This window comes from Thermobia domestica, chromosome 2 (genome assembly GCF_964235325.1).
Source record: "Thermobia domestica chromosome 2, izTheDome1.hap1.1, whole genome shotgun sequence".
NCBI classification, from domain to species: Eukaryota; Metazoa; Arthropoda; class Insecta; order Zygentoma; family Lepismatidae; genus Thermobia; species Thermobia domestica.
This window is the reverse complement of record NC_137455.1, coordinates 312,293,810-312,311,189: the sequence shown is the minus strand read 5'-3', so window position 1 is coordinate 312,311,189 and position 17,380 is coordinate 312,293,810. Positions and strand designations below refer to the sequence as shown.

The 17,380-nt window shown below is 36.7% G+C and overlaps 1 protein-coding gene across 1 annotated transcript in view; it reads left to right on the top strand.

The window, feature by feature from the left end:
- Positions 1-411: 411 nt before the first annotated feature.
- LOC145678625 (tryptase alpha/beta-1-like) overlaps positions 412-17,380 on the top strand; it is a 108,244-nt gene continuing 91,275 nt past the window's right edge. Inside the window, exon 1 of the mRNA XM_081748981.1 lies at positions 412-555. The gene's annotated coding sequence lies outside the window, so the exon portion shown is untranslated. The remainder of the gene's footprint in view (positions 556-17,380) is intronic.

Here is a 17,380-nt window from a genome sequence, read left to right as displayed (position 1 = left end):
TCTATATTACCCGGAAATTGAAATTCCATGAAACCAGTAGGCTAAATGGCCGATGTCCTATATATAGGACACTAAAGAAACAAGGTATTTTTATCACATTATTTTATTTTCTGAGTTTAAAGAACTAATGTATCAAAAAGAATTATATTTGAACAATATAAAACAAATGCTTACATTCGATTTCTCGGCCTTTTGTATTTTCTGTATCGAAGATCAGAGAAACGTTCATCAACAATCCGAATTCCAGATACTTAACGATACCAGATTTCCCTCCAAAATGTACCAATCATCCACACACGACGAACAAAGAAAGCATGTACTTGTCTGAGCATGCGCAGAACCGAACAACATTCGGTTGATTAATCAGTGTTGCAGACCGACATATTTTGTCACTGTCCTATATATAGGACATTGGCGCCAAATGGTTAACATCAACGAAAGCGAAGTACAGAAATTGCTTGAATCCAGAATCAGCTCTGATTCTCGCTCTCGAAGATTCGACCAAGAATCGAGGAATTGGCGTCTCGGAAACAAGCTCAGTCATCTCATTAACAGGTTAGTTCTAAAGTTACTTTTAGTTTTTGAGTTTTTAACATTATCCTCAGTGTACGACTTATCAGGGAGGATGACAGGAAAATCCTCCTCAGTAGAACTGAATGTCTCCCATATGTTTTGAAATTTCCCATGTTAATTTTTTGGATATATACTTTATCCCCTTGTAAATAGTCTTTTGATTGGCAAACTGATTGTCTTTTGTTGGGTCTCTATTTGCCCCCTTTTAAATCAACAGAACATGTGTATTAAGTTTAGTAAGTTCAATTTAATTTCTTTCAAACAGCTTCAGGAATAGCACGATTGGATAGTGAACTGTGTCTAGTGGTACGCGAGGAAAAAAAGGTTGAATAGCACTGGTCTACAGAGAACAATCGTTAAAAGTTTTTTAAAAAGTTACTTAAATTCTCTCAACATGTACTGTACAACAATTAACAACAAAATAGTTGTCTCTGCCAACACCTCAATTTTAACATTTTTCCAGTGGCATCTTTTGAGGGAAATCAAATCGATAAAAATAAAATATTCATTTCAACCGTTGTTATAGGTTGTGTTGGAATTTTGCGTGCCTTTCAGCACCTATGTAAAACATAGAACTACAGCCTAAGGTGGGATCCGAACATGAGCTTTTATTAGGAATGGAGTAGAAGCTGAATTTCCGGTCCCAAAGGGACTTACTCTAACCATATACCTACGAGGGATTTCACGTTACAAACTAAGGTAAGAAGCCTTTCCTAATATAATAATTCTTGTCGATGTTAGAAGTTTTCTTTACTTAAATTGTACAGATGAAATTTTTACTGATGTGACTTCCTTCAAGAACGCCACTGACTTTCACATTACCTGCTAGACAACAATGCCTTCCTGGTTTCACCTCTCATAAACAATAATATGAATTATTTATAAGTAGAGAACAAATACTTCATTATTATTTCTTCCTAAAACTTCGTCGTGGCTAAGCTGTTAGCGTACGCGCCTTTGGCATGGAAGACCCGGATTCGATTCCCGGTGGGAGCTCATGTGGTTCGATTCTACGTTAAGCTGTAGGTCCACGTTTCATATAGCCTCACTGCTGAAAGGGACGCTAAACTCAAATCAAATCAAATGAACTATTTCTTCATTATTCTCATCAACAAACTATCAGTTCTACCGAACTCTGGAACCAAATGTAAAAGTAATTATTAGCAAACTCTACTGATTTTTGCTTCACTAAAATTTTATCCTACATATAGACCCGTAACCATCCCGATTTTCTAGTCGGACCGAAATGTATACCCCGGTCTCCCATATATATAATATAAAGTATTCACAAACACTTAAGCATTGATTATAAATAATTCTTTTGTTTTTAGAGATAAAATAAAGATTTCTTGTGTGTAGAAAGCTTCGAGTTTTTCCTGTTTACTAAAGTGCAGAGAAAAGTAAAAAATTACATTTTTCAACAAATCAGTGAGATATGTTAAAAATATACCTATGTTCGGGATTGCCCCAGTGGTCGGGGTAATCCGGAAAATACTGTTTACTTTAAAGTTTTCTTTACGAAAGAAGCAAAATTCATCAAAATACCTTAAAAATATACCGTAATTTAGTATGCTGTATACCGTAATTAAAATGAAAATATTATTTGGAATTGTAGAAATCACAAATATACGCATTAATGTTTTGCTACCAAGAACAGTATTCTTTATTAGTTCAATGTTCAAATGTGGTTAATAGGCTGAACAAAATTGGCTATCTGCTAATGGACGCTACTAGGCTAAATAAATTTGTAAAACACTTTGAATCAAACACACACAAAATTGCAACCTATGATGAAGGATCAGATATCTAAAATAGGGTTACTGAGTACATAGTAGTGAACTAGGCTACTAATAGCCTAAAATATAAATTAGAAAACTATTCTAAGTAATAAAGCTAACAACGCTTATTACCAAGATATGATCTATATCCCATACAAATTTCATTAACTTATTACTCACTTTTCAATAAAAAAGTATTTAAAAATTTTTGATAAGTTATTTTACAGCATGGTGCAATCCCGAACATTCCGGGATAATAAGAAACATACTGTCTGCCATTTCCCCATGAGACACCATTTTATTGTTAAAGTTGAAGCTAATTGTTGACTGCATACGGGCTAGTAAGATTACAAAGAACTAATGCTCAAATATAGGGGAATATATAGCCTTATCTGTAATAATATAGATAAGAGCCATCTTACCCTGTACAGATTGTTTAATCAATGTTACACTGAGAAAAAATGTAGGTAGCGTACTTAAAAAGATAGGTTACATGCGTAATTCCTGTAGTTTTTTGACTTAACGTACAGCAGACGTACAGATAACTGAAAACGCACGTTTTATAATATTTTTTGTATAAGTGTTTCATCTATACATACTTTCCGTATGAAACTATGTAGGCGGTCAGGATTTCACAGTTAGATGTCAGACATTCTGCAACGTCATGATGTAACATCTAAGGGCAGTGCCTATGTAGCATACGGATAACTTATTCTCCGTAGTGATTTCTATAGTAAGCAAGAGAATACCGTACATTTGTACAATATACCGCTGTCCGGAGAACGAATTTTTCTGTGTATAAGTGAATTGACAAAAACAACAAAACGTCTTCTTCCTGGGAAACCACTCGACTGACTGTCACCAAATTTATTCTACACTTTTCAAGGTCTCTCCACTAGTATGCAGCAAAATTGTCTGTGTTCTAACAAGGTTCCTTGGGCGTAAACTTGGGTGTTCGGCATTGCCCCAGTGTTCGCGAATACCCCGGTTTCCCCTAATATATATATTTAGTTGAACGAACTATACTATACTAAGATATACACTGAGAAAAAATCCGTTCTCCGGACAGCGGTATATTGTAAAGTACAAATATACGGAATTGTTTTTCTTCCTACAGAAATCATGGAGCATACGTTATCCATATGCTACATACGCACTGCCCTTAGATGTTACATCATGCCGTTGCAGAATGTTCGACATCTAACAGTTTTCCGTATATCACATGCATATACTTATGTTACATTCGTCAGCTATATGTTATATAGGCCTACATCCATTTTTATGTGAGATCCTGACCGCCTATATTATTTCCTACGGAAAGTACGTATAGATGGAACACTTATACAGAAGGTATTACAAAACATGCGCTTGCAGTTATACGTCTGGTGTACGTTAAATACAAAAACTATAGGAATTACGCATGTAACCTACCTTTTTAAGTAAGTCATCTACAATTTTTACTCAGCGCATATATATATATATATATATATATATATATATATATATATATATATATATATATATATATATATATATATATATATATAACATGAAATCTGTAACAAAGCTAGTTGCTCATTTGACAAAAGATACTGTATACTATTTTGACAAATATTGCGGTATACAAACCTAATACTACAAAAAAGTTCGTCATTAACAAACAAATACTGTTTTTCAAAACAGAAAAATCTTCAACTTTTTTCGATCTTTTTGTCTCATACTATGTAGGTTTCATCATAATCATAACCATAAATGATAGTAAGAAAAGACTTATGTACGCAAAACACTTGTATTTATCATTAAAAATAAAGAGACGTACATGAAAGTAATACTAAATGTGTATAATCGAAAAAGTTTTATTTTGTTTCATTTTTTTTTTAATAATTAATAAAAGTTGAATTGAAATGTATTTTGTTTCTTATTAATCATTTAAAATTGCAAAATTCTTTCTTTATAAGTTTGGGGCCGCGGTGGCTCAGTGGTAGAGCTTTTACCTTTGGTGCATGAGGGTCCCGTGTTCAAACCCTTCTCCCGCCAAGTGAACCTTGTGGTGAACAAACACCGTGTGCGTGGGTTTCCTCGGGATTCTCCCGTTTCCTCCCACTTTCATTTCACCATTTCATTCATTTCTCATCATCACCGTCGTCTTTAGCCTAGCCGGCATAAATGTGCGACGTAAAACAAAAATAAATCATTTCATTTCATTTCTTGATAAGTTTGAACATTATTATATTATAAAACCTTCAGGTTATATTAGTACGTAATGAAACTCTAAGCCTTTCGTGCTGGTCTAGTGGCTAGCACGTGCGTCTTTGGTGTATGTGGTTTCGGGTTCGTTTGCCTATGGGAGACCACAAAAAATTCAATATCACAATCATTCGGTTGCACTAGTCATTCGCCTCCTTTAGCCTAAAGGGCCTAACTGTGAGGTATTAAATATCATTTCAATAAAAGTATATTTTAGTCATTGCTTGCACTTAACTTACCACCTCCTAAAATAAAGGAGAGTCTACTCTTTATTTTGGTTCACATTTAAAATTGTGCGTCTGAATGCAACTATTCTTTGCCTTCATAGCCTACTATTTATTTTTTAATAAAGCAAACCACGCAATTGCAGTTGGATGCTTTGAACAGTTTTTTTTTTTTTCAAGTGGTGTTAAAGTTCTTGCGAGAAACTGGAGAAAAAAATACCTCATTAGTTATTTGTCCATTAAGAGTCTTATCATAATGGTGACATTATAACATCCTCCAAATCTTGGCAATAAACGTGTTCTTAAAATGTTTGTTCCTTTATCTTGTTCCCTGAAAACTCATTAGGGTTATCACTGCATGGTGTTCCCAAATGGTAACATACTCTGTTCATTGACCTTGTTTCTCAATATTTAACTGTACATTGACATTCAAAGTTACGCAATCGAGTAGACAATAAGTAGCAGCTAAAACTATAGAACACACAAAAAATGGGACTTCCTGACACAAATGTATTTGAACTACTTGGAGCATTTGATAAACAGTGAAATAACTGACATTTCAAATGCCTTTATAGTTTTACTTATTTTTAAGGTGTTTACCCACTAAGACTCCTTTATGTATTTATCATGTTTGTCCGTACGAATCTTCGTCCGGAATATAATGTCTCTGCATATGTCCGGAGTGACTCGGTGATACAGCTCTTACCTCTGGTGCGTGGGGTCCTGGTTCGGTTCCCGGCCGAGTAAATTTGTGGGAGGACAACATCGTGTCCGTGGATTTACTCGGGGTACACCCATTTCCTCCCACATTCTCATTCCACTAATTATTTCATCATCATTCACTTGGCACAATCATCTTTCTCCCTTAGCCTAACAGGCATAATTTTGGAAACTTAAACTGAAATATTTCAGTTGATTTTTTTTAAATGTATCTGTCCATTCAGGACGAAAAAAAAAAAAAAAAATCTCAGGAATTACTTGATGTATTACCATCAATTTTGACTAGTATGTAGGGGTCAAAAATTAGGAATCAATTTCATTGATGGAGATAGGCCATCCACTGGAAGTAGGCAAGGGCGCCGATCCTGGGGGGCAGGTCGCCCCAAAGCTCATGTGGGCCCCCTATTGTATTTATGAATATACAATATTTGGCATAATTTGAATGCAATTTGTCTTAAAATTCTCAATATATATATATATATATATATATATATATATATATATATATATATATATATATATATATATATATATATATCTTCTGCATCTCAATGACGCCCCCCAAATTTACAGAGAAATCGTCGCCCTTGGCAGTAGGTCTAATAGAAATCATTGATCATTATCGAGAAAACACGGTGACAGCGAGAAGCGATTTTCTGCAATGGATTAAGCGTCCTAAGAATGCATTTCATATCTCTGTTTTTTAACTCTCTACTAAAAACCGAAAATCAAAGAAATCCATTGCTGCAATTTCTTGTTTCAATGTTCATCTACATAGAACAACAATTATTTAAAAAAAGAAAATAAAAGCGAGAAACAGTTTCGTTAGAATCGATTTATCGTTCTAAGAATAGCTACCATAAAACCGAGAATGACAGAAATTAACTATTTCCGGTTTTAGTTTTCATCACTATAGAGTGAAAACGGCAATACATACCGAGAAGTGGTTTCCAGCAATCAATTAAGTGTCCCAAGAATATATTCCATCTTCATTTTAATCTCTCAACTAAAGCCGGAAGTGGTAGAACATATTACCACTTCCGGCTTCAGTATTGAGATAATCACTCCACACAAAATAAACGCGTTCGCATGGTAGTGCTATTTGTTTAGTTTTACAGTTGTGCCCTTTAAGCCAAAGGAGATAATAGAGAGAATGGACAATACAAAATATCCATGCCCTAAGTGGGATTTGAACGCACGATAGTCAGGATTTGCAATTCCCAGCCCAAATGTATTAGACTAGCAATGGCCAATTTATATCGCACTGTGGTTCAGGGGAAAATAAAAACTCCACTCATGGAAGCCATTTTCCTTTTCCTCCTTAGGCGAAGGTTCGCCGATTGTGGGAAGACATACATTTTCTAACTCTCTGTTTCGCTATACGTATTCTATTTCTTATTTTATGGTCTTGGCCAATTAGGGTGTAAGCTAACAGATTTTGAAAGTAAAATCTGTATTTTTTTTCCCCTGAAATATTGTCCCGGTGTCAACTTCTTAATTTTGAGAATGAACTTCGTTGGTTAAATTGCAGTTTAGCGTCTCTTCTCAACAACGAGGACATATATGGACCTACACCTTAACGTGGGATCCTAACCACATGAGCTTCTACCGTGGATCGAACCCGAGTCTCCCACATCGAAGGCATGTACGCTAATCATATACTCACGAAGGAGCTCGAATGAGCTTGATAACCAAGAAGTTAAAGAGAATATTTTGACAGTTAAAAGTCAGGTTTCGATTCAGGCATGGCCGGATGAAATATACTCACAGGTTGCCATTTGATCATCACTGTTTTAGACCATTTGATCATTGCAGCACGACTATGCAAAATAAATGAAACAGAAGTCTAGGACAAATATGGTGTTATAGTAGTTAATGAAAGTGAGAATGAATAGGATTCTGAGAGATCCAATGCCTATAATATTTATCCATGCAAAAATATATATGATGCATTAATCAGAATTTGGAACTCGAAAATTCTCTTGCAGGGGGCAATGATTTGACCAACTACTCGGGCTCTATTCAAGGTAAATACCAGACCCGGGTTCGATTCCCGGCGGGAGCTCATGTGGTTCGGATTCCACGTTAATCAGTAGGTCCACGTCTCATATAGCTTCGCTGCTGAAAGGGACGCTAAACTAGAATCAACTCAACTCAAGGTAAATACTGCACCGGACATCGAGCCCAAGACCACGCATGTTAACCATGTTTTGAAGAAGTAGTCACCCCAACCGGGGCATTTATCTCCATAGTCTTCTACAGAATCTTAGACCCTAATTACTTTCGTACTGACATCAATGCGATAGGGGCACGCACGCAGAAACTCCGAGGACAATTTTAAAATGTCTATACTCTTCTTTAGAGGTACTCGAACTCCCCAATTGGCTTCACCTCATGATCATCACACGCACGCTTCAGACGTCTCGATTACACCACATCGGATGGTGTCACGGCGGCTGAGTGGTAGAGCGCTTACCTGTGCTGCGTGGGGTCCTTGGTTCGATCCCTCGCCAAGTAAGTTTGTGGTGGACAACATCGTGTCTGTGGGTTTTCTCGGGGTACTATCCTTTCCTCCCATTTTTTCATACAACCGATTCTTCCATCATCGTTCACTTGACTTAATCATAGTCTCCTTTAGCGTAAAAGGGCATTAAACTAAAATATTTCATTTCATTTTTATACCACATCGGCACCATTTGGCTACACAGGGACACAAGTCACTCTTTAGTTTCAGATGTCTGTATCCACAAAGCTTATTACAGTTCATCGAATGCTCATCAAAAGAACAATTTGATCTTTTGGCGTTTTGCAATTATCTTTGAAACTAAATACGTACATGGAAGAAGAATAGGAGATTGATTAAGCTTATAATAACGTAATTTCCCCTCTTCCCTCCCAAAGTATGTGGGCCAAATTATAATCAGTGTAATATTAAACTAAACGATTTAATTGCCATCGTGATCAAAAGTATATTTCCTTTTGATTCTAACGATTAAATAGATGTTTTCCTTCATCATATTGCATATTTATTGCTACCCTACTTTTCCTGAAGTTAATATTTTTACAGCGCTGTGCAATATAAAATGTAATTACAAACAAGCTTTTCTTCTGAACAGAATTACTTTTCTTTTAATTTTGGAACTCATATTAATGTTTGAGTTGAGCATGAATCTACAGAACATTTTAATAATAAACAATTTCTATTACCTTTAGTTCACAAGATACTCTCGTACGCGAAAGGCATCATTAAGTACGAATGATGATGATATGTAATTAGTTCTCATGACGATTTCCAAACGTATAATCTCTAAGTCCTCATTTTCCATTTGATCAGCGGTTATTATTATTCAGTGCAATTAAATCTCCGAGTTAATTACCAAATGGCCTTCGCACACTGTTCTTCAGTTGTTTGGTGTTCTATTCATAGAAGGCCCACAATAAGGAGGTACATTTCTGATTTCTTTCTGAGAGACGACTTTTACTTTAGTATTATTTAGAAAGTGGAGTTGTTAACTAGTTATGCTCCAAAATTACTGAAAGTTAGCATTTATGTTGCTTTTCTTCTGAAATTGCCTTTCGTTAAAAAAAAAAAAAAAAATGATCTGCTTATACTGGCCTGAAAGTTCTTAATCAGAAATTAGTTACGTACCATTGACTATTAAAAACGATTTTGCTACAAACTACCAGATAATTTTCTCTGTATCCTGTTGTCTTGTTGGAAGAAATTTTCTTTTAAGGTGTTTTGCAGTCCGAAATTAGAGAAAAAATATAAAACTATCCAAAATGTAGGTGTTATAACTTCGTTTGAGGTTCCCCAAAAGTTATGGAGCATTAACCTTCAACCTATGTATGTTTTGAACTAAATAACGAACGCGTGAATCTTTTATTGACAAGGAACGGACATGAACGTGTCATCCAGACATCCGAATCGAACCTAGTCCATTCGATAAGCATAACAAATATATGTTCATACCCAAAAAAATTATGTGCTATGAACAACGGAGCAAGTCCCTGGGGCCCATTAACCCTGTTATTATAAGGAAAATCGTAGACTCACAGTGAAATATCTATTGCATCAACACTGTTGATTAGAAAGGCATGGTTTATATTTCATTGTTTTCAGCAGTAAACAAACTTTTCAGAGATGCTATGTATTGGGGGCGATAACGTACTTGAACAGGGAAAATTGGGAGAATATCGGGAAAATTGCCTCCAGAAATCCCTCCCATCGACTTTGGGCCCCTCTGGAGTGGCCCCAGCACACAATCCAAATGTATCTCGAAAATACTATAGGGCTAAGGAATTAATGTACCAAGTTTTATATTGATAGATGGAATAGGTATGAGGGGAAAGGTTGTATACCTATTCTGTCCATCAATCCAACACATGGTACACTAATTCAATTTTAATGATTTGTTGAAATGCAACCACAAATCCCATTGAATCTTAAAAAAAAAAAAAAATTACATACGTACACTCATTTGTTTTTACTCATTCTATTTTTGTATTTATAATTCTTTTCCTATGAAATTTACCACAAATAGACATTTCCCGATTATGCACATAGTAGGGGAGACCGGGGCTATTTGAGTACAGTAAAGAAAAACTCAAAATTTCCAAAAAACGACGCACTTTAGAGTTTAAATAATTAGGCCATAATCTACGTACATTATTATAGTACAACAAATTAAAGAATAAAGAACCTGTTAAAGCATGGAAATTCAAAAAACGAATTTAAAATAAAAATGGCAGAATTCGAGACTAGTAAAAATCACGGGGCTATTTGGGTATTTCACTGTATCAACATTGTTTACATTAATTACTTTAGTGTTCATATATATTCTTAAATTATACCCTTTTGTATATAATTTGTAAAAAACATAACTTTATAGTAAAAGAAAATACGTGTAGCAATTCATTAGGAAAGGGTGTTCAGGATAAGCTAAAACTCATTCAGCTTTGTAGTAATGCAAGACTTAATTTTCTTATGTGTTAAATAATACCTTACACATACAGATTCATCTTAGAATGATTTGACTTGTTCTCTTTGAAGTAAACACTTGTAAAAGCAAACGAGAAAAAAGGGAACTCCTGACATTACAATAATTAGCTATCAGATTTTAAGAAGTCCAAAATTTGGAGTTTGAGGCAGGGGTCCCCAATCACATTTCATTAAAAATAACTTTCCACCAATGATCTTAGACTATGTATGAATCATGGCTACGAGTCAACGTGTAAAAAACGTCATTGTATATCAGTCGGTTTTATTAATTGCTTATTAGGTGTCATACCTTATATTTTGATTTTCAATTTATTTGACGTTTAGGTGTTCTCGGTGCTATGCTAAATAGTGCGGTGTTGCCAAATAATGTATTTTTTTAATTAATGTCAGATAATAAAGGAAGTAATCATGGATTTCTGTTGGGATACTTAATCGAGAAATTAATTTTCGACCCTTATCTCAATTCACAGCTAGGGGGGCCGCGGTGGCTCAGTGGTAGAGCGTTCACCTCTGGTGCTTGGGGTCCCGGGATCGATCCCAGCCCCCGCCATATGAACTTTGTGGTGGACAAACACCGTGTGTGTGTGTTTTCTCGAGGTTCTCAAGTTTCCTCCCACTTCCTTCATTCCACCATTTCACTCATTATTCGTCATCACCGTCTCCTTTAGCCTAGCATAACCGTGAGACGTAAAACTCAAAGATTTCATTTTTTCATATGGTTTCAGGTGTTTGTATACATCTTAATATGGAAAATGTTTATTATTTTGGCATATCTTATTCAAGCATAAATAGTAATACAAAGTAGAAATTGAATCTAGTTGGCTAAGGATAGAAATCAGTGGAGAGCTCTTGTGAACGTGGCATTGAACCTCCGGCTTCCATAGTCCATGGAGTGAGTTTATATATATATGATCAAAAGTACCCGGACACACCCAAAAACATACGTTTTTCATATTACATGCATTTGCTGCCAGGTACTCATTATCAGCGACCTCAGTACTCATTAGATATCGTGAGAAAGCAGAATGGGGCGCTCCGCGAAACTCACGGACTTCGAACGTGGTCAAGTGATTGGGTGTCCCTTGTGTCAGAAGTCTGTACGCGAGATTTCCACACTCCTAAACATCCCTAGGTCCACTCTGTTTGATGTGATAGTGAAGTGGAAACGTGAAGGGACACGTACAGCACAAAATCGTACAGGCCGACCTCGTATGTTGACTGACAGAGACCGCCGACAGTTGAAGAGGATCGTAAAGTCTAATAGGCAGACATCTATCCAGACCATCACACAGGAATTCCAAACTGCATCGGGATCCACTCCAAGTACGATGACAGGCGTGAGGTGAGAAAACTTGGATTTCATAGTCGAGCGGCTGCTCATAAGCCACACATCACGCAGGTAAATGCCAAACGACGCCCCGTTTGGTGTAAAGAGCGTAAACATTGGATGATTGAACAGTGGAAAAACGTTGTGTGGAATGACGAATCACGGTACACAAAGTGGCGATCCGATGGCAGGGTGTGGGTATGGCGATTGCCCGGTCATCTGTCAGCGTGTGTAGTGCCAACAGTAAAATTCGGAGGTGGTGGTGTGGTCGTGTTTTTCTTGGAGGGGGTTGCACCCCTTGTTGTTTTGCGTGGCATTCTCACAGCGCAGGCCTGCATTGATGTTTTAAGCACCTTCTTGCTTCCCACTGTTGAAGAGCAATTCGGGGATGGCGATTGCATCTTTCAACACGATCAAGCACCTGTTCATACTCCACGGCCTGTGGCGGAGTGGTTACACGACCATAACATCCCTGTAATGGACTGGCCTCCACAGAGTCCTGACTTGAATCCAATAGAACACCTTTGGGATGTTTTGGAACGCCGACTTCGTGTCAGGCCTCACCGACCTACATCGATACCTCTCCTCAGTTCAGCACTCCGTGAAGAATGTTCTTCCATTCCTCAAGAAACCTTCCAGTACCTGATTGAAAGTATGCCTGCGAAAGTGGAAGCTGTCCTCAAAGCTAAGCGTGGGCCAACACCATATTGAATTCCAGCAGTACCAATGGAGGGCGCCACGAACTTGTAAGTCCGGACAGTTCTGAATCCGGACAGTTCTGATGTTTTTCTTTTTCTACTACCCAAAAAGAAAATATCCCATACTTCGTCATATTATTTAATGATATGTTGGTATGCATGTACAACTGAAATAGTTTTCCTGGAATGGAATGTTAAGAAATAAAAATAATTTACTGAAAGTTGACAAAATCTTTGATTTGCAAATTTGGAAGGGTGAATCCGGACTGTAGGTTGGCGATTCCGGACACTGAACTTTGAAGGAAGATATATACATGATAGGTATATTTTAGCTTACTATCTTGCTACAACAACATTCTAACATGATAAGTACAGAATATAAATACAAATACATGATAAATACATATAAATTACTAACATAGCAATTTCTATACTAATTACAGTTGAAACTGTAAGCTAAATGCACAGTAGTGTAACTACCACTATAGTGTTTAATCATTAAACATAGTAATCACATTTGTTTCCATTAGAACTACGTTGTACTACAATTTTTTGCTAGTAACAACTAGACTATTAGTAAAATGTATAATATTTGTGCAGTAAGACTAGCATTTTTTTGGGTTAATGACGTTAGCCAGTTTCATGAAGCACTAGTCATAATTCAGACACATCGTCCACTGATAAAATACATTTCCTTATCACCTCCCACATATCTTTCATGAAACCAGGTCTTACGCAAAATACAGGACACCCAGGAACCGTACCGTGCATAATAATTCTTCCCACAAAATCCACAGTTGTTTTCATCCATACCTTCGATTGTGTCTGAGGAGACAGTTTGAAACAAACTGCAATTCGTGACACTTAATCTTTTGTGATATGGATTTGGAAGAAGCAACAGCAGGAAAAGATATGAACTGTTTAACTGAGAACTCTGAAGCCGATTTAGACGTGTTTGAAAATGAGTGATGACACAGAAGAGGAATTGCTTCCAGCTTACTGGTGGATCATGTTCATTGGACAAAAGAAATTCATGTTCCTGAATTTGTTGCGGATCAAATGGAAATATACCAGATGATGTAGCCATTCAGTCGTGTAGAATTTTTGAGCACCTTATGATTAGCATTTTGTAATTTAGTTGTGTTTGTAGATCCTAAGATAATTTTATAGCTTTTTCTGGTGATTCCTAGGAGTCCATTTATGCCAAAAATGAATAGACGCTAGATATAAGCAATAGGGTGGGCCGAAAAAAACCTTCTTTTGGAATTTCGATTGGCCGGGTTGCGGAAAAGTTGCCTCGTGTTAGTGGTAGTCAACACACAAAATTTGGATCTTTTTGGTCAAACCCTTCCTTTGCCTCATGAGACTTGAATATTTTATAGCTGCAGCTATGCAACTCGCATGACACTACGAAGAAAATTTGCTGTACAGCTATAACCTTTGGTTTTTTTTCACACTGAAGCATTCTGAGGCTGACTATAAAACGCAAGGTGAAAATGAAATACAATATTGCTCCTAGGTGGTTAAAAATTATAATCAATTAGACGATAAATTGTATTTTTATGTTTCAATTCATGTTCTTCCTATATAGCGTGAAAAATATGTTGTCAAGCTTACATTGCAGCTTTTTTCATGTATATCGTGAACAGTTTCTTTTAGACCTGTTTATATTATAAAGAAGATTTTAAACAAGTAATCTGATATCAAGTAATTTGGAAATCGGCTGTGATATAATAGAAAATATACATTTACCTACAACGTTGTGCATGACTATAATAATAAAACGTAAAGCATTATTTTATAACAAGTCGGAAACATTATAATTCTATTCACAGTCCAGCGGCCTGTGTATTTCGGCGCCGGCCTGACCTGCCAAAATGGTGTTAAAAGATTTAAGTAATGATCATCAATACATTTTGTACATTTGACGAGCCGTTTCAGAAGGTTTGTGTCCGCCAGATCTTCTAAAGGAAAAGCCTGGACTATATCGTGTCCCGATTATTGATTACAGCTTCTCGCATTCTCCGATTATATATTTGCACTGAAAATACCGAAGAAGCATTTCGTTGGCTTGCACAGTATGTCAGCAAAGTATTTACACAAGTTTGGTTTGAAATTAGGTGACATTCTTCTCTCTCTCACCAACGGGACGCGACACTTGTGGCTACTCGCTCGATCTGCATCCTTTCTTCCAGAGGAATTAAGAAGAATCCTGTATATTATGATTAGCTGCAGCGCTTACTTTGCCCATCCGGAAAACTTGTTGGCAATGATCACGAACAGGAACCAAAACATCCAAGTTTTAGGATAGAGAAGAATAAAAAAGTATTGACAAAGAAAAATATCAAGTCTACGTGAATTTGTTCCGAAAGTAAACTTAGACGCAAGTAAATATCATAAGATGATCGATTGTTTCTCAACGGAAATCACCAAGCCACCATTAACAAGAGAATTTTCTTCGAGCCAGATAGAAAAAAAAATATTATAACGATGGCTACAGCTTCTGAGGAAATTAGATGTTTTTCGTGCCATACGCGAGCGGTGGAGAGGATGATAAAACTAGTTACAGAAGCGTCAGCATTAGTGTGTGGAGTGGATCGAAGAGAAGGCTTTATTATGGCAAAATTAGAGTCTCGAAGAGAACATGCAAGTATTGAACTCCCAGCAGGACTATCAAAGGTAAATAAGCCAAAAAACGGAAGCAAGTGGGTTGGCGGCTGGAATTCGATTTTGCAGACACCTCCTCGTAGTGGGTTCTGGGGAGTTTCGAAGTGTATGTGTCAAGACAAACTAAGAGATACAAGGGAAGGTTTATCAACAATTTTTCATGACCTATATTCATGTGTTTTGAAAACATCAATACAATTTCTTCATCTAATTGATTATAATTTTTAACCACATATCACTCACTTTTATCTTGCATTTTATATTCAGTCTCAAAATGCTTCAATATGAAAAAGAACCAAAAGTTATAGCTGTGCAGCAAATTTTCTTCGTAGTGTCGTGCGGGTTGCATAGCTGCAGCTATAAAATATTTAAGTTCCATGAGCAAAGGAAGGGGATGACCAAAAAATCCAAATTTACTGTGTAGACTGCCACTAACACGAGGCAACTTTTCAGCAACCTGGCCAATCGAAATACAAAACAAAAATATTTGTACAGCACAATTTCCTTCGCCGTGTTATGCAGGTTGCATAGCCGCAGCTATAAAAATATTCAAGTCCCATGAGGCAAAGGAAGGGGTTGACCAGAAAAATCCAAATTTTGTGTGTTGAATACCACTAACATGAGGCTACTTTTCCGCAACCTGGCCAATCGAAATTCCGAAGAAAAGTTTTTTTTCGGCCCACCCTAATAAGCAAAAAGACCTCACGTACGACCTCGCGTATTTCACTCATAAACGTGAAAAGCGAGAGAGAAGAGAAAGTTCTGAATCCTCTTAGTTCATTAATCACATTGTCCGGATTCAGCTTAATGTAATAAACGTGTCCGAATTCATCCTTCCCTAAACGTCCGGATTCGCCCGTTTTGAGTACTGTAAACTTGTGCACACATTGAGCAGGCACGCGCAAAGTAATAGAATTCTTCCAATATCCAAAGAGTAAAGTAGAGTCTTCGCTTCGATATATGTCTTGCTTGACCATTTGCTGACAACCTCTTCTGTGTAAAACCTTAACATATTCCACTAAAACGTTACATCAGGTCAAAATACGTGCATGAACATTCCTGTTTCTTCTTCTTTCCCCCACCGTCGAAACTATGCAAAACACTCTTTGCACTTCTTACTAACAGTAAGCACTGAACTGTAGGAAGGTACGGTGTTTCAAATAGGCATCACAACAAGTCTCCATATTACACATGTGAAGAACAGTATTATCGTAAGCTTAGGATGTACGGATTCAGCTACTGTCCGGAATCACCCAAACTTAATATATATATATATATATATATATATATATATATATATATATATATATATAATATGGTACCCATTTCTTTGTACGGGGGATCTTCTTGGGGTCTCTTGCTGCGGCAATAGCTGCTCCTCTTCTTCAAGAGCTACACGAGATATTGTTTGTGTTGAGCAGCTCTTTGTAATATTGCAATTTGTAAACAAATACACTGCTGGAATCGGGAAGAATTCTACATATTTTACTTGTCGATGTTTTGACGGGTAATATTCTGTTGTCGACATTTTTACTTCAGAAAATGTATCATGGAGCTGGCCATGGGTTCTGCAGGATCCCTCGCTCTAAGCCACACAAAGACTAAGGCCACTTCTCACAATAACAAAACACAACGGAGTGTTGGAGGTTCAGAGCGAAAACTGGTTCTTTTTCGTAATCTTATGAAGTCGCCATTCAACTTCGATCGCCTTCTATTAATCGAGTGTTACACCACAATTAAACTTATAATATCTTTTTGTTAAAGTAATATCTTTTCCGAACTTCTAGTACCCGTGAGGAGTGGGGGCCTCCGAGTACGGATCCCTAATAATACTTCCTAACTCAACACAATTTGTACACTTTCTCAATGAAACCAGGTTTAAAAGTGAGGGGGAACGCGGGGTACGTCGTTGCGCCACTTCCAAAAATATATCTATGGCATCCCCCACTTTCTAAAAAAAAAAAAAATACTATCTATAAGCAAAGATAGGCACAGGGGACGGCGTAACATCATATGTCCCCTTATCTTTTCAGATCCACTTTTATCCCTAAATAAAACTGCAGTCATGTTTGTTTAGCAGAGAAATGATTGATGTAGCACGAAAATTTGATGTTAAACTTCATCTGGACTCTTTCTCTTTTAAA